This window comes from Giraffa tippelskirchi, chromosome 9 (assembly GCF_054371585.1).
Source record: "Giraffa tippelskirchi isolate mGirTip1 chromosome 9, T2T-mGirTip1v1.2.pri, whole genome shotgun sequence".
Lineage (NCBI taxonomy): Eukaryota > Metazoa > Chordata > Mammalia > Artiodactyla > Giraffidae > Giraffa > Giraffa tippelskirchi.
In genome coordinates, this window is record NC_137283.1 from 64542912 (window position 1) to 64562818 (window position 19907).

Below are 19907 nucleotides of genomic sequence, written 5' to 3' on the forward strand. Positions count from 1 at the left end.
TCAGGTCTAACTTGTAGAACTAGGCTACACCGGCCAAGTGCATTGCCTGTCCTCGCAACTTCACAGCTCTCTTCTCTTCTTTACTGCACATTGATTTTCAAGAGTGTGTTTGGGCCACAAGGATGTTGGGTCTTTCTCTAGCCTTATCTCATGAAGTTGAGACAACCTCATTGTTTCTGGTTGTTCCCGTGCTCTGTTTTTCCCATTCTTTTCCTGGCTTCTTTCGGTAACTTTGTTTGTGCCTAAGGAAGAGCTCAGCATTTCTCTTCTGCCTGAGACATCACACAACAGTAATGCCCACCTGGAGATTAGTTGCCAAAAGGGCCTCGTTTTGCAGATGACATCTTGAAATCACCTGCACTGCCGTTTCTGATACACAAAGGCTGCCCTAAAGGAAATAAAGAACAAGTCCCAAGTCTAGTCTTAAAATATGTGGGCTGTCTAATGAAACCACCTTTTCTATGATTTCATTGATAGGCATTAACTGGAGACATCCAGAATATGGGAAGACACTGAGATATGAGAGAATTAAAGGTTGTCAGGGGCAAGGGAGGAAGAGGGAGTGCTTGAGGTGAATACAGGATTTGCAGGGGGTGAGGGAGGGTTGGTTGTGGAGAATGAAAGAGTCCCAAACTAGAAAGTGGTGATGGTTGCAGAGGATTGTAAAGGTCCTCAATGCTCCAGAAGTGTACCACATAACATCAATTTTATTGATTAAAAATTTAAGGAAAAAATACACAAATCTGTGACAAACAAAATACAAATCAAGAAAATAAAATACAGAAAAACTGAATGAAAAGAAGCTCAGGGGAAGCGAATTCAATCTCCACTGGGTAGAAAGTGAGTTGATGGCATCCACGGGTGGCAGAGAGGGATGGAGGATGCAAAGCCAAACCCTCCCCTGGACACGGTGTTTCCAGAAATGGAAATTTGGAAAGGGCTCTGGGTCTCTGTCCAGAGCAGGGGTCCATTCTCCTTGCAGAGGTGGGTCAATCATCGTGGGCATCTGGGTCTTGGGCAGAAGCCAGGGCAGGCTCTCCCTTCAGAGGTGTTCTCTTATCCCCGGACTCAGGTTCTCCTGCCAAAATCCGAGCACGGGCAGGCAGAAGCGAACATGTAGGTGGAGGTGGAGGTTCTCCCCCGGGGATTGGAGCATTGGTGCCTGGGCCTGAGGGTCCTGCTTGCGCAGAGATCTGATCCTCCCAGTGTGCTGGCCAATGCCCAGTTGGCCTGGTGTCTATGGGAAGGCATGTCTCAGGTCTCGATCTCCTCTCAGTGGATCCCTGAGTCCTGGACATGTAGCAACCACCTCTGTAGAGACAGGGCTGGGAAGTGGAGCCTGGTTGAACCTGGGGGCTGGTGCTGGAGCTGTGAGAGAAGAAAAGGTTACCCACAGGCCTGCCTTTGCCCTTTGCCTCTCTGGAGACAATTCTACCCTGAGCTTTTGAGACAATTCTCAGTGTAGGAAGTCACAATAGGATGTCGTCCTGCCTGCAGTCCACCAAGCAGAAGGTCTGAGGCCAGCCTTTGCTCCAGGTCCAGCACCAGCTTCGGGGGACTCCTCCTGTGTAGCTCAGGACTCCTGCCCCACACACTCACATGCACCAGCACCTCCTCACCTCTGTGCTCACCGTGCTGGGCTCCTGGTCCTCCTGCTGCCTCAGAGGCAGAGGTTCTCAGTGCTCTGGGTCGGACCCGGGTGTGCTGAGCTCCGTGGCAGCCTGAGACTGGGCCGCCGGGTGTGTCTTGGGTGGTGAAGGGGCAGCAGGCCTTCCCTGCTTCCTCTTCATTCCCAGTTGGGCTGAACCCTCTGTGGGCTCGCTCACCTGGAGGCTGCACTAGGCCTCAAGGGCGGGGGGTGGTGCTCCGACCCCTCCCTCGGGGAGGTGGATGGGGTGTCCCTCTCATCGGCCATATCCAGTGGGAAGCTCTGCAATGACAGTGACCATCAGCCAGCCCTGCTTGGAGTTTTCTGAGCTGGGCCTGCTCAGTATGGCTGTCGCTTCTGCCTACTCAAACTTTTGCTGCCAGTACCAACAGAGACGTGTATCTGCTCAGATACCTACCCGGGAGAATGGAGACCCACCTGAGGGTGTGAGGTCAGCCTGGGCGGCTGGTGTTGCCTGCCCTGTCCTCATCCCACCCAGCCTGCTTTCCCCTGGGATGTGGATACAACCGGCCCACAGACTTCTGACCCCACATCCGCCTCGGTTTGCTTGAGGCAGACACACCCCAAGAAACCCCCATCCACACACACAGGCAAAGGACCGAGTGTTTCCGGGTGGCATGGGAGAGGTGGCCTGGCCCGGCCTGGGGCTCCCTGTGTTACCTTTCTGTTTCTCTGGGCAAAGGGCCAGAGGCCTCTCGGCGGGGGCCCTGAGCCAGCGTCCAGAGGGTTCCCACACACTCTGCCTGTGAGGTCTCCTGAGGCCCCGGCCTCTGGGCAGGGGCAAACAGCAGAACATCTTGGCAGCAAGTGATCTGGCTGGGGCTCCTCTCCACTCTGGAGGCCTGGATACCTGTGTTCCGGGTTCTGTTGTTTTATGTTGCCAGGAAGTGACATCACTTCCTGGGGTTTGTGCTGAGGTCCCTTCCCCAAAGCTCCCCAAGAAATCTCTTGGTTTCTGACTGCTGAACCCCCCCGAGGCCATGTGCAGGCACAGAGACGCCCACACAGCCCACCCTACATCCTTGGGGAACCCTGGATGCAGCCAGGGCCTGAGCTCGGAGGACCCCGCTGCTCTCAGACCAGACCCCTTTTTCTCATAAGTGATGTGGTCCTGGACAAGCATATGCCCCTCAGGGTTTCCCCAGTCTCTCCATCTGCAGAGTCTGGATCACTCTCCCATCTGCCTCCTAGGTCTGTCGGCCTATGATCACCTCCGTGCCGTTCAACCTTGGGCTGATATGTCTCGCAGCTTGTGCACTGAGACTTCCAAAAGAAGAATTCAATATAGGGCTGACATACCACCGAATGGGGCAGAACATGGCCTGGATGGGTTCTGGACCTAGGAAAAGGCAGTCGTCTCGCCTTCCTGATATTTCAAGATCCCCCCCAACCCCCCCCACACTGTGGGAGATCTTGAGGTAAGATTCAGACCTCTCCCCTCCAATATAGAACAACCTTCGTCACCCTCCTGTTCCACTGAGATTCTGGCTCAAGTGTCCCACCTCAGTCTCTAGGGGAGATCAAGGCTTCCCCTATGATGCCTCCCAGGCTTCTCTCTTTTACTCTCATCCTCTTGGGTCATTTCCCCCCTTGCAGTGTGAATGGGCCTCTCATTGTTTCAAACCTTGAGATTGATTCATGCAAATTCTGTGAAATCTTATCATTTATTTCCTCTCTGCTTTTTCAGTCTCTCTCTCTAGATGTGTCTGTTTGTTATCCTTTCTAAATTCAGTCTATTAATTTTTCCCTCTCTCTCTGTCTCTCTTGTGTATGCATGCCTATGAATATATGTATGCATGTCTATTGTTAGCCTAGGTTTAAGTTTTAGGTTTTAGTTTTCAGTGAGATAAAGGATTGGGATTGGAGTTGCTTTGAGGGGAAGGGATAGGGGTGATGCTCTTGTTTCTGGTTCACTGAGTGATGTGAGTTCTTAGTCTCTTTTTCATATGAACCCCTCCTCATAGACACCACTTGCAAATAGTCTCTCATATTCAGTTTGCTACCTTTTAATTTGTGAATGCTTAGCTTTTTTTTGTTGCAAAGCTGTTCAATTGCATAGAAGCCCCTGATGTTCTTTGGTTTCCTGTTTCCCTTACTTGAAGAGACCCATTTTTGCTTCCCACACCAAATGTTAAGGAGCCTAAGGCACATGCTTATTTCAAGGAGTTTCAAACCTCCCTTGTGGCTCATCCGGTAAAGAGTCCACCTGCAAGGCGGGAGACCTGGGTTCGATTCCCGGGTCGGGAAATCCCCTGGAGAAGGGAAAAGCTACCCGCTCCAGTATTCTGGCCTGGAGAATCCCATGGCCTGTATAGTCCATGGGGTTGCAAAAAGTCAGACAAAACTGAGCGACTTTCACTTTCACTCAGAACTTCTAGCTTTGGGTTGACGTGTTTCACTGATTTTGTGGTGCTATGAGAACAAAAGGCAATGTGATTCTTCAGAGGCAGCCATCCAGTTTTGCCATGGCCCTTTCTTGAAGAGGCCTTTGTGTTCCCATTTGCATATTCTCCCCTCCTTTGTAGTGGGTGAATTGAGCATAGAAGCTTCGGTGTATTTCTTGGACTCTCAACTCTGTTGTATGGATCTGGATGCGTGTGTATGTTTGTGTGCCCAAGACCACACTGTCCAGATGATCCTAGTGTAGCAGTCTAGTTGGCTATCAGGCATCCTGGTAGACCCATATCAGGCCTTCTTTCCTTAGACTGTACAGACAATATAGGCTCCTTTTTGTTTTCATACCCATTTTGGAGTTCCTTGGTTTAGTGCCCTGAGAACATTGCTTGGCAACTTGAGAGGAAGAGCACGGACCCTCTGGATTGCCTTCGGGGATGTGACATCATTTTACCAATAGGAATCCTTCCAATCCATGAGCTCAGCTTATTTTCCATCGGATCATGTGGATATCATCTTCTTTCATCCATCTCTTGCAGTTTTCTGAGACCAGGTCCTTCCCTCCTGGGTTAGATGGACTCCTGGGTATTTCCTCCTAGTGTATGTCATTGTCAATGGGGTTGAGACTTACCTTCTCATTCTAAGAGTTTGTGGTGAGCATTGGAAATGCAAACGATTTTCCCCCCTTCCTCTCTGTCCATCTCCCTGAGCCACCAGGTAGAACAGGCGTAGTCAGGGTCACACGGGGCTCAGGGAGTGCAGCTAGACTGTGTTTCTCAGGCCCTCAGTGCTGGGCATCATTCGGTATAGTCTCCATGAACCTTCCTTGGTCTGGTGTCCCTTCAGACCTCTCCCTAGTTTTAATAACCTTGCTTGTGTTCTTTGTCTCTTTGGAGACACATCCTTTATCAGCTGTGTGTTTGCAAGTATTTGTCTGCCAGTGTGTGACGTATCCTTTGCTTTTTTTCGTAAGGTCTTTACCAGAGTGGAGACCTTTGATTTTGCACAGTCCACAGTATTGCCTTTTTGTGCATTGCCTTTCTGTATTGTTTCTGAAGACTCCAAGCTCATGTCTAGCCTCTGCTCGATTTTCTGCTGGATTTGTGAGATGTTTGGCATGGAAAATATGTCTCAGAAAAATTTGAAACGAATTTGGTGTAAGGTGTCAAGTTTCCATCCTCATTCATGTCATCCCCTCTGGTTTTCAATTCATCGCTCCTGAACTCCTTTGGAGACCTTGTGGGAAGTTTGGTTGCCTTTCAGTTTGAATTTCTGCTCTTGAATAGATTCACCCAGTTCTGCCAGCAGGGACACGGTAAAGGGTGAGTGAGGGGCAGCCTGCCCTCCCAGCACTGACCACACTGTGTGGTGAGTGTTGCTCTCCCCTCTGGGAGCCCCAGGCCACAGGCATCCCAGTGAGTAGCCAGCTCTGTTCGCAGCTGAAAGGAGTTAGTCTCTCAGGAGCCTCTGTGAGGTTGCCTTTGGGTCTCCCAGGGTGGGAGTTTACAGTGACAGGACCCATTGCACTGCAAGTGAAGTGAGAGCCCATATGACATCCGCCACTGCTCCTAAAGAGATGCACCTGAGGCCCCTTGAAGGTCCTGCACAGAGAGCTCTTTAGTGGACATGCTGGAAACTCTGTTTCCTCGTGGGCTGCCCAGGGCAGGCTCTCACCAGTCCAGACACAGACCACGGTGATGACCGGCTCTGCTCTCTCCAAAGGGTTTTCATTGGTGTGTATCCTCATCTGAGCAGTCAGGCCATGTGTACTGCCTCTCCTTGCAACTTCTAGGCCAGGGCTCCTAGGCTAGCACTCTCAGGTGTAACTTGCAGAACTAGGCTACACCGGCCAAGTGCATTGCCTGTCCTCGCAACTTCACAGCTCTCTTCTCTTCTTTACTGCACATTGATTTTCAAGAGTGTGTTTGGGCCACAAGGATGTTGGGTCTTTCTCTAGCCTTATCTCATGAAGTTGAGACAACCTCATTGTTTCTGTTTGTTCCCGTGCTCTGTTTTTCCCATTCTTTTCCTGGCTTCTTTCGGTAACTTTGTTTGTGCCTAAGGAAGAGCTCAGCATTTCTCTTCTGCCTGAGACATCACACAGCAGTAATGCCCACCTGGAGATTAGTTGCCAAAAGGGCCTCGTTTTGCAGATGACATCTTGAAATCACCTGCACTGCCGTTTCTGATACACAAAGGCTGCCCTAAAGGAAATAAAGAACAAGTCCCAAGTCTAGTCTTAAAATATGTGGGCTGTCTAATGAAACCACCTTTTCTATGATTTCATTGATAGGCATTAACTGGAGACATCCAGAATATGGGAAGACACTGAGATATGAGAGAATTAAAGGTTGTCAGGGGCAAGGGAGGAACAGGGAGTGCTTGAGGTGAATACAGGATTTGCAGGGGGTGAGGGAGGGTTGGTTGGGGAGAATGACAGAGTCCCAAACTAGAAAGTGGTGATGGTTGCAGAGGATTGTGAAGGTCCTTAATGCTCCAGAAGTGTACCACCTAACATCAATTATATAGATTAAAAATGTAAGGAAAAAATACACAAATCTGTGACAAACAAAATAGAAATCAAGAAAATAAAATACAGAAAAACTGAATGAAAAGAAGCTCAGGGGAAGCGAATTCAATCTCCACTGGGTAGAAAGTGAGTTGATGGCATCCACGGGTGGCAGAGAGGGATGGAGGATGCAAAGCCAAACCCTCCCCTGGACACGGTGTTTCCAGAAATGGAAATTTGGAAAGGGCTCTGGGTTTCTGTCCAGAGCAGGGGTCCATTCTCCTTGCAGAGGTGGGTCAATCATCATGGGCATCTGGGTCTTGGGCAGAAGCCAGGGCAGGCTCTCCCTTCAGAGGTGTTCTCTTATCCCCTGACTCAGGTTCTCCTGCCAAAATCCGAGCACGGGCAGGCAGAAGCGAACATGTAGGTGGAGGTGGAGGTTCTCCCCCGGGGATTGGAGCATTGGTGCCTGGGCCTGAGGGTCCTGCTTGCGCAGAGATCTGATCCTCCCAGTGTGCTGGCCAATACCCAGTTGGCCTGGTGTCTATGGGAAGGCATGTCTCAGGTCTCGATCTCCTCTCAGTGGATCCCTGAGTCCTGGACATGTAGCAACCACCTCTGTAGAGACAGGGCTGGGAAGTGGAACCTGGTTGAACCTGGGGGCTGGTGCTGGAGCTGTGAGAGAAGAAAAGCTTACCCACAGGCCTGCCTTTGCCCTTTGCCTCTCTGGAGACAATTCTACCCTGAGCTTTTGAGACAATTCTCAGTTTAGGAAGTCACAATAGGATGTCGTCCTGCCTGCAGTCCACCAAGCAGAAGGTCTGAGGCCAGCCTTTGCTCCAGGTCCAGCACCAGCTTTGGGGGACTCCTCCTGTGTAGCTCAGGACTCCTTCCCCACACACTCACATGCACCAGCACCTCCTCACCTCTGTGCTCACCGTGCTGGGCTCCTGGTCCTCCTGCTGCCTCAGAGGCAGAGGTTCTCAGTGCTCTGGGTCGGACCCGGGTGTGCTGAGCTCCGTGGCAGCCTGAGACTGGGCCGCCGGGTGTGTCTTGGGTGGTGAAGGGGCAGCAGGCCTTCCCTGCTTCCTCTTCATTCCCAGTTGGGCTGAACCCTCTGTGGGCTCGCTCACCTGGAGGCTGCACTAGGCCTCAAGGGCGGGGGGTGGTGCTCCGACCCCTCCCTCGGGGAGGTGGATGGGGTGTCCCTCTCATCGGCCATATCCAGTGGGAAGCTCTGCAATGACAGTGACCATCAGCCAGCCCTGCTTGGAGTTTTCTGAGCTGGGCCTGGTCAGTATGGCTATTGCTTCTGCCTACTCAAACTTTTGCTCCCAGAACGAACAGAGACGTGTGTCTGCTCAGATAACTACCCGGGAGAATGGAGACCCACCTGAGGGTGTGAGGTCAGCCTGGGCGGCTGGTGTTGCCTGCCCTGTCCTCATCCCACCCAGCCTGCTTTCCCCTGGGATGTGGATACAACCGGCCCACAGACTTCTGAACCCACATCCGCCTCGGTTTGCTTGAGGCAGACACACCCCAAGAAACCCCCATCCACACACACAGGCAAAGGACCGAGTGTTTCCGGGTGGCATGGGAGAGGTGGCCGGGCCCGGCCTGGGGCTCCCTGTGTTACCTTTCTGTTTCTCTGGGCAAAGGGCCAGAGGCCTCTCGGCGGGGGCCCTGAGCCAGCGTCCATAGGGTTCCCACACACTCTGCCTGTGAGCTCTCCTGAGGCCCCGGCCTCTGGGCAGGGGCAAACAGCAGAACATCTTGGCAGCAAGTGATCTGGCTGGGGCTCCTCTCCACTCTGGAGGCCTGGATACCTGTGTTCCGGGTTCTGTTGTTTTATGTTGCCAGGAAGTGACATCACTTCCTGGGGTTTGTGCTGAGGTCCCTTCCCCAAAGCTCCCCAAGAAATCTCTTGGTTTCTGACTGCTGAACCCCCCCGAGGCCATGTGCCGGCACAGAGACGCCCACACAGCCCACCCTACATCCTTGGGGAGCCCTGGATGCAGCCAGGGCCTGAGCTCGGAGGACCCCGCTGCTCTCAGACCAGACCACTTTTTCTCATAAGTCATGTGGCCCTGGACAAGCATATGCCCCTCAGGGTTTCCCCAGTCTCTCCATCTGCAGAGTCTGGATCACTCTCCCATCTGCCTCCTACGTCTGTCGGCCTATGATCACCTCCGTGCCGTTCAACCTTGGGCTGATATGTCTCAGAGCTTGTGCACTGAGACTTCCAAAAGAAGAATTCAATATAGGGCTGACATACCACCGAATGGGGCAGAACATGGCCTGGATGGGTTCTGGACCTAGGAAAAGGCAGTCGTCTCGCCTTCCTGATATTTCAAGATCCCCCCCCAACCCCCCCACACTGTGGGAGATCTTGAGGTAAGATTCAGACCTCTCCCCTCCAATATAGAACAACCTTCGTCACCCTCCTGTTCCACTGAGATTCTGGCTCAAGTGTCCCACCTCAGTCTCTAGGGGAGATCAAGGCTTCCCCTATGATGCCTCCCAGGCTTCTCTCTTTTACTGTCATCCCCTTGGGTCATTTCCCCCCTTGCAGTGTGAATGGGCCTCTCATTGTTTCAAACCTTGAGATTGATTCATGCAAATTCTGTGAAATCTTATCATTTATTTCCTCTCTCCTTTTTCAGTCTCTCTCTCTAGATGTGTCCGTTTCTTATCCTTTCTAATTTCAGTCTATGAATTTTTCCCTCTCTCTCTGTCTCTCTTGTGTATGCATGCCTATGAATATATGTATGCATGTCTATTGTTAGCCTATGTTTAAGTTTTAGGTTTTAGTTTTCAGTGAGATAAAGGATTGGGATTGGAGTTGCTGTGAGGGGAAGGGATAGGGGTGATGCTCTTGTTTCTGGTTCACTGAGTGATGTGAGTTCTGAGTCTCTTTTTCATATGAACCCCTCCTCATAGACACCACTTGCAAATAGTCTCTCATATTCAGTTTGCTACCTTTTAATTTGTGAATGCTTAGCTTTTTTTTTGTTGCAAAGCTGTTCAATTGCATAGAAGCCCCTGATGTTCTTTGGTTTCCTGTTTCCCTTACTTGAAGAGACCCATTTTTGCTTCCCACACCACATGTTAAGGAGCCTAAGGCACATGCTTATTTCAAGGAGTTTCAAACCTCCCTTGTGGCTCATCCGCTAAAGAGTCCACCTGCAAGGCGGGAGACCTGGGTTCGATTCCCGGGTTGGGAAATCCCCTGGAGAAGGGAAAAGCTACCCGCTCCAGTATTCTGGCCTGGAGAATCCCATGGCGTGTATAGTCCATGGGGTTGCAAAAAGTCAGACAAAACTGAGCGACTTTCACTTTCACTCAGAACTTCTAGCTTTGGGTTGACGTGTTTCACTGATTTTGTGGTGCTATGAGAACAAAAGGCAATGTGATTCTTCAGAGGCAGCCATCCAGTTTTGCCATGGCCCTTTCTTGAAGAGGCCTTTGTGTTCCCATTTGCATATTCTCCCCTCCTTTGTAGTGGGTGAATTGAGCATAGAAGCTTGGGTGTATTTCTTGGACTCTCAACTCTGTTGTATGGATCTGGATGCGTGTGTATGTTTGTGTGCCCAACACCACACTGTCCAGATGATCCTAGTGTAGCAGTCTAGTTGGCTATCAGGCATCCTGGTAGACCCATATCAGGCCTTCTTTCCTTAGACTGTACAGACAATATAGGCTCCTTTGTGTTTTCATACCCATTTTGGAGTTCCTTGGTTTAGTGCCCTGAGAACATTGCTTGGCAACTTGAGAGGAAGAGCACGGACCCTCTGGATTGCCTTCGGGGATGTGACATCATTTTACCAATAGGAATCCTTCCAATCCATGAGCTCAGCTTATTTTCCATCGGATCATGTGGATATCATCTTCTTTCATCCATCTCTTGCAGTTTTCTGAGACCAGGTCCTTCCCTCCTGGGTTAGATGGACTCCTGGGTATTTCATCCTAGTGTATGTCATTGTCAATGGGGTTGAGACTTACCTTCTCATTCTAAGAGTTTGTGGTGAGCATTGGAAATGCAAACGATTTTCCCCCCTTCCTCTCTGTCCATCTCCCTGAGCCACCAGGTAGAACAGGCGTAGTCAGGGTCACACGGGGCTCAGGGAGTGCAGCTAGACTGTGTTTCTCAGGCCCTCAGTGCTGGGCATCATTCGGTATAGTCTCCATGAACCTTCCTTGGTCTGGTGTCCCTTCAGACCTCTCCCTAGTTTTAATAACCTTGCTTGTGTTCTTTGTCTCTTTGGAGACACATCCTTTATCAGCTGTGTGTTTGCAAGTATTTGTCTGCCAGTGTGTGACGTATCCTTTGCTTTTTTTCGTAAGGTCTTTACCAGAGTGGAGACCTTTGATTTTGCACAGTCCACAGTATTGCCTTTTTGTGCATTGCCTTTCTGTATTGTTTCTGAAGACTCCAAGCTCATGTCTAGCCTCTGCTCGATTTTCTGCTGGATTTGTGAGATGTTTGGCATGGAAAATATGTCTCAGAAAAATTTGAAACGAATTTGGTGTAAGGTGTCAAGTTTCCATCCTCATTCATGTCATCCCCTCTGGTTTTCAATTTATCGCTCCTGAACTCCTTTGGAGACCTTGTGGGAAGTTTGGTTGCCTTTCAGTTTGAATTTCTGCTCTTGAATAGATTCACCCAGTTCTGCCAGCAGGGACACGGTAAAGGGTGAGTGAGGGGCAGCCTGCCCTCCCAGCACTGACCACACCGTGTGGTGAGTGTTGCTCTCCCCTCTGGGAGCCCCAGGCCACAGGCATCCCAGTGAGTAGCCAGCTCTGTTCGCAGCTGAAAGGAGTTAGTCTCTCAGGAGCCTCTGTGAGGTTGCCTTTGGGTCTCCCAGGGTGGGAGTTTACAGTGACAGGACCCATTGCACTGCAAGTGAAGTGAGAGCCCATATGACATCCGCCACTGCTCCTAAAGAGATGCACCTGAGGCCCCTTGAAGGTCCTGCACAGAGAGCTCTTTAGTGGACATGCTGGAAACTCTGTTTCCTCGTGGGCTGCCCAGGGCAGGCTCTCACCAGTCCAGACACAGACCACGGTGATGACCGGCTCTGCTCTCTCCAAAGGGTTTTCATTGGTGTGTATCCTCATCTGAGCAGTCAGGCCATGTGTACTGCCTCTCCTTGCAACTTCTAGGCCAGGGCTCCTAGGCTAGCACTCTCAGGTCTAACTTGTAGAACTAGGCTACACCGGCCAAGTGCATTGCCTGTCCTCGCAACTTCACAGCTCTCTTCTCTTCTTTACTGCACATTGATTTTCAAGAGTGTGTTTGGGCCACAAGGATGTTGGGTCTTTCTCTAGCCTTATCTCATGAAGTTGAGACAACCTCATTGTTTCTGGTTGTTCCCGTGCTCTGTTTTTCCCATTCTTTTCCTGGCTTCTTTCGGTAACTTTGTTTGTGCCTAAGGAAGAGCTCAGCATTTCTCTTCTGCCTGAGACATCACACAACAGTAATGCCCACCTGGAGATTAGTTGCCAAAAGGGCCTCGTTTTGCAGATGACATCTTGAAATCACCTGCACTGCCGTTTCTGATACACAAAGGCTGCCCTAAAGGAAATAAAGAACAAGTCCCAAGTCTAGTCTTAAAATATGTGGGCTGTCTAATGAAACCACCTTTTCTATGATTTCATTGATAGGCATTAACTGGAGACATCCAGAATATGGGAAGACACTGAGATATGAGAGAATTAAAGGTTGTCAGGGGCAAGGGAGGAACAGGGAGTGCTTGAGGTGAATACAGGATTTGCAGGGGGTGAGGGAGGGTTGGTTGTGGAGAATGAAAGAGTCCCAAACTAGAAAGTGGTGATGGTTGCAGAGGATTGTGAAGGTCCTTAATGCTCCAGAAGTGTACCACCTAACATCAATTTTATAGATTAAAAATGTAAGGAAAAAATACACAAATCTGTGACAAACAAAATAGAAATCAAGAAAATAAAATACAGAAAAACTGAATGAAAAGAAGCTCAGGGGAAGCGAATTCAATCTCCACTGGGTAGAAAGTGAGTTGATGGCATCCACGGGTGGCAGAGAGGGATGGAGGATGCAAAGCCAAACCCTCCCCTGGACACGGTGTTTCCAGAAATGGAAATTTGGAAAGGGCTCTGGGTCTCTGTCCAGAGCAGGGGTCCATTCTCCTTGCAGAGGTGGGTCAATCATCGTGGGCATCTGGGTCTTGGGCAGAAGCCAGGGCAGGCTCTCCCTTCAGAGGTGTTCTCTTATCCCCTGACTCAGGTTCTCCTGCCAAAATCCGAGCACGGGCAGGCAGAAGCGAACATGGAGGTGGAGGTGGAGGTTCTCCCCCGGGGATTGGAGCATTGGTGCCTGGGCCTGAGGGTCCTGCTTGCACAGAGATCTGATCCTCCCAGTGTGCTGGCCAATACCCAGTTGGCCTGGTGTCTATGGGAAGGCATGTCTCAGGTCTCGATCTCCTCTCAGTGGATCCCTGAGTCCTGGACATGTAGCAACCACCTCTGTAGAGACAGGGCTGGGAAGTGGAGCCTGGTTGAACCTGGGGGCTGGTGCTGGAGCTGTGAGAGAAGAAAAGCTTACCCACAGGCCTGCCTTTGCCCTTTGCCTCTCTGGAGACAATTCTACCCTGAGCTTTTGAGACAATTCTCAGTTTAGGAAGTCACAATAGGATGTCGTCCTGCCTGCAGTCCACCAAGCAGAAGGTCTGAGGCCAGCCTTTGCTCCAGGTCCAGCACCAGCTTTGGGGGACTCCTCCTGTGTAGCTCAGGACTTCTTCCCCACACACTCACATGCACCAGCACCTCCTCACCTCTGTGCTCACCGTGCTGGGCTCCTGGTCCTCCTGCTGCCTCAGAGGCAGAGGTTCTCAGTGCTCTGGGTCGGACCCGGGTGTGCTGAGCTCCGTGGCAGCCTGCGACTGGGCCGCCGGGTGTGTCTTGGGTGGTGAAGGGGCAGCAGGCCTTCCCTGCTTCCTCTTCATTCCCAGTTGGGCTGAACCCTCTGTGGGCTCGCTCACCTGGAGGCGGCACTAGGCCTCAAGGGCGGGGGGTGGTGCTCCGACCCCTCCCTCGGGGAGGTGGATGGGGTGTCCCTCTCATCGGCCATATCCAGTGGGAAGCTCTGCAATGACAGTGACCATCAGCCAGCCCTGCTTGGAGTTTTCTGAGCTGGGCCTGCTCAGTATGGCTGTTGCTTCTGCCTACTCAAACTTTTGCTGCCAGTACCAACAGAGACGTGTATCTGCTCAGATACCTACCCGGGAGAATGGAGACCCACCTGAGGGTGTGAGGTCAGCCTGGGCGGCTGGTGTTGCCTGCCCTGTCCTCATCCCACCCAGCCTGCTTTCCCCTGGGATGTGGATACAACCGGCCCACAGACTTCTGACCCCACATCCGCCTCGGTTTGCTTGAGGCAGACACACCCCAAGAAACCCCCATCCACACACACAGGCAAAGGACCGAGTGTTTCCGGGTGGCATGGGAGAGGTGGCCTGGCCCGGCCTGGGGCTCCCTGTGTTACCTTTCTGTTTCTCTGGGCAAAGGGCCAGAGGCCTCTCGGCGGGGGCCCTGAGCCAGCGTCCAGAGGGTTCCCACACACTCTGCCTGTGAGCTCTCCTGAGGCCCCGGCCTCTGGGCAGGGGCAAACAGCAGAACATCTTGGCAGCAAGTGATCTGGCTGGGGCTCCTCTCCACTCTGGAGGCCTGGATACCTGTGTTCCGGGTTCTGTTGTTTTATGTTGCCAGGAAGTGACATCACTTCCTGGGGTTTGTGCTGAGGTCCCTTCCCCAAAGCTCCCCAAGAAATCTCTTGGTTTCTGACTGCTGAACCCCCCCGAGGCCATGTGCAGGCACAGAGACGCCCACACAGCCCACCCTACATCCTTGGGGAACCCTGGATGCAGCCAGGGCCTGAGCTCGGAGGACCCCGCTGCTCTCAGACCAGACCCCTTTTTCTCATAAGTGATGTGGTCCTGGACAAGCATATGCCCCTCAGGGTTTCCCCAGTCTCTCCATCTGCAGAGTCTGGATCACTCTCCCATCTGCCTCCTAGGTCTGTCGGCCTATGATCACCTCCGTGCCGTTCAACCTTGGGCTGATATGTCTCGGAGCTTGTGCACTGAGACTTCCAAAAGAAGAATTCAATATAGGGCTGACATACCACCGAATGGGGCAGAACATGGCCTGGATGGGTTCTGGACCTAGGAAAAGGCAGTCGTCTCGCCTTCCTGATATTTCAAGATCCCCCCCAACCCCCCCCCCCCACACTGTGGGAGATCTTGAGGTAAGATTCAGACCTCTCCCCTCCAATATAGAACAACCTTCGTCACCCTCCTGTTCCACTGAGATTCTGGCTCAAGTGTCCCACCTCAGTCTCTAGGGGAGATCAAGGCTTCCCCTATGATGCCTCCCAGGCTTCTCTCTTTTACTGTCATCCCCTTGGGTCATTTCCCCCCTTGCAGTGTGAATGGGCCTCTCATTGTTTCAAACCTTGAGATTGATTCATGCAAATTCTGTGAAATCTTATCATTTATTTCCTCTCTCCTTTTTCAGTCTCTCTCTCTAGATGTGTCTGTTTCTTCTCCTTTCTAATTTCAGTCTATGAATTTTTCCCTCTCTCTCTGTCTCTCTTGTGTATGCATGCCTATGAATATATGTATGCATGTCTATTGTTAGCCTAGGTTTAAGTTTTAGGTTTTAGTTTTCAGTGAGATAAAGGATTGGGATTGGAGTTGCTGTGAGGGGAAGGGATAGGGGTGATGCTCTTGTTTCTGGTTCACTGAGTGATGTGAGTTCTTAGTCTCTTTTTCATATGAACCCCTCCTCATAGACACCACTTGCAAATAGTCTCTCATATTCAGATTGCTACCTTTTAATTTGTGAATGCTTAGCTTTTTTTTTGTTGCAAAGCTGTTCAATTGCATAGAAGCCCCTGATGTTCTTTGGTTTCCTGTTTCCCTTACTTGAAGAGACCCATTTTTGCTTCCCACACCAAATGTTAAGGAGCCTAAGGCACATGCTTATTTCAAGGAGTTTCAAACCTCCCTTGTGGCTCATCCGCTAAAGAGTCCACCTGCAAGGCGGGAGACCTGGGTTCGATTCCCGGGTTGGGAAATCCCCTGGAGAAGGGAAAAGCTACCCGCTCCAGTATTCTGGCCTGGAGAATCCCATGGCGTGTATAGTCCATGGGGTTGCAAAAAGTCAGACAAAACTGAGCGACTTTCACTTTCACTCAGAACTTCTAGCTTTGGGTTGACGTGTTTCACTGATTTTGTGGTGCTATGAGAACAAAAGGCAATGTGATTCTTCAGAGGCAGCCATCCAGTTTTGCCATGGCCCTTTCTTGAAGAGGCCTTTGTGTTCCCATTTGCATATTCTCCCCTCCTTTGTAGTGGGTGAATTGAGCATAGAAGCTTCGGTGTATTTCTTGGACTCTCAACTCTGTTGTATGGATCTGGATGCGTGTGTATGTTTGTGTGCCCAACACCACACTGTCCAGATGATCCTAGTGTAGCAGTCTAGTTGGCTATCAGGCATCCTGGTAGACCCATATCAGGCCTTCTTTCCTTAGACTGTACAGACAATATAGGCTCCTTTGTGTTTTCATACCCATTTTGGAGTTCCTTGGTTTAGTGCCCTGAGAACATTGCTTGGCAACTTGAGAGGAAGAGCACGGACCCTCTGGATTGCCTTTGGGGATGTGACATCATTTTACCAATAGGAATCCTTCCAATCCATGAGCCCAGCTTATTTTCCATCGGATCATGTGGATATCATCTTCTTTCATCCATCTCTTGCAGTTTTCTGAGACCAGGTCCTTCCCTCCTGGGTTAGATGGACTCCTGGGTATTTCCTCCTAGTGTATGTCATTGTCAATGGGGTTGATACTTACCTTCTCATTCTAAGAGTTTGTGGTGAGCATTGGAAATGCAAACGATTTTCCCCCCTTCCTCTCTGTCCATCTCTCTGAGCCACCAGGTAGAACAGGCGTAGTCAGGGTCACACGGGGCTCAGGGAGTGCAGCTAGACTGTGTTTCTCAGGCCCTCAGTGCTGGGCATCATTCGGTATAGTCTCCATGAACCTTCCTTGGTCTGGTGTCCCTTCAGACCTCTCCCTAGTTTTAATAACCTTGCTTGTGTTGTTTGTCTCTTTGGAGACACATCCTTTATCAGCTGTGTGTTTGCAAGTATTTGTCTGCCAGTGTGTGACGTATCCTTTGCTTTTTTTCGTAAGGTCTTTACCAGAGTGGAGACCTTTGATTTTGCACAGTCCACAGTATTGCCTTTTTGTGCATTGCCTTTCTGTATTGTTTCTGAAGACCCCAAGCTCATGTCTAGCCTCTGCTCGATTTTCTGCTGGGTTTGTGAGATGTTTGGCATGGAAAATATGTCTCAGAAAAATTTGAAACGAATTTGGTGTAAGGTGTCAAGTTTCCATCCTCATTCATGTCATCCCCTCTGGTTTTCAATTCATCGCTCCTGAACTCCTTTGGAGACCTTGTGGGAAGTTTGGTTGCCTTTCAGTTTGAATTTCTGCTCTTGAATAGATTCACCCAGTTCTGCCAGCAGGGACACGGTTAAGGGTGAGTGAGGGGCAGCCTGCCCTCCCAGCACTGACCACACTGTGTGGTGAGTGTTGCTCTCCCCTCTGGGAGCCCCAGGCCACAGGCATCCCAGTGAGTAGCCAGCTCTGTTCGCAGCTGAAAGGAGTTAGTCTCTCAGGAGCCTCTGTGAGGTTGCCTTTGGGTCTCCCAGGGTGGGAGTTTACAGTGACAGGACCCATTGCACTGCAAGTGAAGTGAGAGCCCATATGACATCCGCCACTGCTCCTAAAGAGATGCACCTGAGGCCCCTTGAAGGTCCTGCACAGAGAGCTCTTTAGTGGACATGCTGGAAACTCTGTTTCCTCGTGGGCTGCCCAGGGCAGGCTCTCACCAGTCCAGACACAGACCACGGTGATGACCGGCTCTGCTCTCTCCAAAGGGTTTTCATTGGTGTGTATCCTCATCTGAGCAGTCAGGCCATGTGTACTGCCTCTCCTTGCAACTTCTAGGCCAGGGCTCCTAGGCTAGCACTCTCAGGTCTAACTTGTAGAACTAGGCTACACCGGCCAAGTGCATTGCCTGTCCTCGCAACTTCACAGCTCTCTTCTCTTCTTTACTGCACATTGATTTTCAAGAGTGTGTTTGGGCCACAAGGATGTTGGGTCTTTCTCTAGCCTTATCTCATGAAGTTGAGACAACCTCATTGTTTCTGGTTGTTCCCGTGCTCTGTTTTTCCCATTCTTTTCCTGGCTTCTTTCCGTAACTTTGTTTGTGCCTAAGGAAGAGCTCAGCATTTCTCTTCTGCCTGAGACATCACACAACAGTGATGCCCACCTGGAGATTAGTTGCCAAAAGGGCCTCATTTTGCAGATGACATCTTGAAATCACCTGCACTGCCGTTTCTGATACACAAAGGCTGCCCTAAAGGAAATAAAGAACAAGTCCCAAGTCTAGTCTTAAAATATGTGGGCTGTCTAATGAAACCACCTTTTCTATGATTTCATTGATAGGCATTAACTGGAGACATCCAGAATATGGGAAGACACTGAGATATGAGAGAATTAAAGCTTGTCAGGGGCAAGGGAGGAACAGGGAGTGCTTGAGGTGAATACAGGATTTGCAGGGGGTGAGGGAGGGTTGGTTGTGGAGAATGAAAGAGTCCCAAACTAGAAAGTGGTGATGGTTGCAGAGGATTGTGAAGGTACTTAATGCTCCAGAAGGGTACCACCTAACATCAATTTTATTGATTAAAAATGCGAGGGAAAAATACACAAATCTGTGACAAACAAAATAGAAATCAAGAAAATAAAATACAGAAAAACTGAATGAAAAGAAGCTCAGGGGAAGCGAATTCAATCTCCACTGGGTAGAAAGTGAGTTGATGGCATCCACGGGTGGCAGAGAGGGATGGAGGATGCAAAGCCAAACCCTCCCCTGGACACGGTGTTTCCAGAAATGGAAATTTGGAAAGGGCTCTGGGTCTCTGTCCAGAGCAGGGGTCCATTCTCCTTGCAGAGGTGGGTCAATCATCGTGGGCATCTGGGTCTTGGGCAGAAGCCAGGGCAGGCTCTCCCTTCAGAGGTGTTCTCTTATCCCCGGACTCAGGTTCTCCTGCCAAAATCCGAGCACGGGCAGGCAGAAGCGAACATGTAGGTGGAGGTGGAGGTGGAGGTTCTCCCCCGGGGATTGGAGCATTGGTGCCTGGGCCTGAGGGTCCTGCTTGCACAGAGATCTGATCTTCCCAGTGTGCTGGCCAATACCCAGTTGGCCTGGTGTCTATGCGAAGGCATGTCTCAGGTCTCGATCTCCTCTCAGTGGATCCCTGAGTCCTGGACATGTAGCAACCACCTCTGTAGAGACAGGGCTGGGAAGTGGAGCCTGGTTGAACCTGGGGGCTGGTGCTGGAGCTGTGAGAGAAGAAAAGGTTACCCACAGGCCTGCCTTTGCCCTTTGCCTCTCTGGAGACAATTCTACCCTGAGCTGTGGAGACAATTCTCAGTGTAGGAAGTCACAATAGGATGTCGTCCTGCCTGCAGTCCACCAAGCAGAAGGGCTGAGGCCAGCTTTGCTCCAGGTCCAGCACCAGCTTTGGGGGACTCCTCCTGTGTAGCTCAGGACTCCTTCCCCACACACTCACATGCACCAGCACCTCCTCACCTCTGTGCTCACCGTGCTGGGCTCCTGGTCCTCCTGCTGCCTCAGAGGCAGAGGTTCTCAGTGCTCTGGGTCGGACCCGGGTGTGCTGAGCTCCGTGGCAGCCTGAGACTGGGCCGCCGGGTGTGTCTTGGGTGGTGAAGGGGCAGCAGGCCTTCCCTGCTTCCTCTTCATTCCCAGTTGGGCTGAACCCTCTGTGGGCTCGCTCACCTGGAGGCTGCACTAGGCCTCAAGGGCGGGGGGTGGTGCTCCGACCCCTCCCTCGGGGAGGTGGATGGGGTGTCCCTCTCATCGGCCATATCCAGTGGGAAGTTCTGCAATGACAGTGACCATCAGCCAGCCCTGCTTGGAGTGTTCTGAGCTGGGCCTGGTCAGTATGGCTGTTGCTTCTGCCTACTCAAACTTTTGCTCCCAGAACGAACAGAGACGTGTGTCTGCTCAGATACCTACCCGGGAGAATGGAGACCCACCTGAGGGTGTGAGGTCAGCCTGGGCGGCTGCTGTTGCCTGCCCTGTCCTCATCCCACCCAGCCTGCTCTCCCCTGGGATGTGGATACAACCGGCCCACAGACTTCTGACCCCACATCCGCCTCGGTTTGCTTGAGGCAGACACACCCCAAGAAACCCCCATCCACACACACAG